Source organism: Coenobita brevimanus, chromosome 99, assembly GCF_032717465.1.
Source record: "Coenobita brevimanus isolate Jiangsu-jjx chromosome 99, ASM3271746v2, whole genome shotgun sequence".
Lineage (NCBI taxonomy): Eukaryota > Metazoa > Arthropoda > Malacostraca > Decapoda > Coenobitidae > Coenobita > Coenobita brevimanus.
The window spans coordinates 1,433,203-1,435,000 of record NC_137052.1 but is presented as its reverse complement, the minus strand read 5'-3'; positions in this window follow the sequence as shown (position 1 = coordinate 1,435,000).

Below are 1,798 nucleotides of genomic sequence, written 5' to 3'. Positions count from 1 at the left end.
CATATATACTGATACGTAAAATTGTATACATACAGGTAAATTTAGTCTAAAACACACACACACACACACACACACACACACACACACACACGTACGCACACAAACCATCTGGACGTACACACAGGCACTTATTCTCTGATGAACGTAATTTTTCTTTTGCTCTGCTTCCTCGCACTCTCTCTCTCTCTCTCTCTCTCTCTCACACACACACACACACACACACACACACACACACACACACACACACGCTTATCACCCTTGGAAGCACTGTACATGCTAGAAAGAGTACCAGTCAAAATATCCATCCTTAACGACAGCACAAACAACATAACACCTAATTAATAAATAAATAAATGTAGAGAGCATATCCCCACAAGAGAGGAGAAAGTTGAAGAAGAGTAAGAGCCGGAATTCAGAAAGAGAGAAGATGAAGAGAAAGAACTTCCAAGAACATATGAAAGATCACTTCGACACTGCACACACCAATGCCTTCGACCTCATCAAAAATCGTGAGGCTAAGGAGTTTCTTGTGGCTCAGAGGAAGAAAGGGAGGTGAGGCTCTTTGCTGGGTATTGATGCCAAACGCCATCAAAAAGAACGAAGACTGAGAGAGGGAGACAACAGATTGAACAGGAGAGGAGAGAATGTGAGGAATGTCATCGGGCAGGAAGATAGGAAATAGTGGAGCTGAAGGAAAGCCGATCTAGTGATGAAGACAAAACAGGTGACGATTACACAAATATAGCCGATCCTTCCTTTTCGGCTGCAGGTCCTCTGAAACGCCAGCGAGCAAGAAAAACAGTTGTCACTTCTCCAGTTGCTGCTGCTTTAGATCTGACCAAGACTTCAGACCGTGCTGCAGTCCGTCTGCTTTCTGCGACCATTTCTGCCTGTGGACGAGATCCAACTATGTGTACTATCAACAGACAAAGTATCCACCGATATCGAATCAAGAGCAAGAGGGAATCTGCAAAATGGCTGAAGAAATCATTCCATCCAACTGTGCCACTTGTAATGCACTGGGATGGAAAACTAACTCCCGACGTAACAGGAGCAAATGTCACTGAACGCCATCCAATTCTCGTCTCAGGTGATGGAGCTTCAAAGCTTTTGAATATACCCAGTTTGGAATCAGAGACAGGCAAGGCCATGGTTAATATCATCACTGAAACATTGAATGTCTGGGGTATATCTGAACGTGTGGTAGGAATGGCACTGGACACCACTGCCAGCAATACCGGATTGTGGGCAGGGGTGTGCACCCTTATCCAACAGCAGTTGCACAAGGATCTCCTCCATCTGGCTTGTCGGCATCACATTTTTGAGATCCTTGTTCAAAAGTCCTTCACCATTTGCCTTGGACCGTCCTCTGGTCCCGACATTCACATATTCAAGGAGTTCAAAGCCAAGTGGAATACTATTGACACAACACGCTTTCAGACTTTGAATGACAATGAGGAAATGCCAGTAACTGATAGTGAGCATTGTGATGAGCTCATAGCATGTATGAAACAGTTGCCAAAAATCCAACCTGGAGACGATTATCGAGAACTGCTAGAACTGTCCACTGTCTTGGTTGGTGTACCGCCCCGCGGAACACGGTCTCAGCACCCTGGTGCATGCCACCATGCCAGATTCATAGCTAAAGTTATAAACATAATCAAAGTGTATCTTTTCAATCATCAGACAACATCACACTGAAGCAAGGCCGAAGATCGAAGCAGTTGTATTCATCATGAAGCAATACGGTACCTGAAATCATGGTTCATGGCAACAAAAGCAGCTCTAGCTCCAGCAA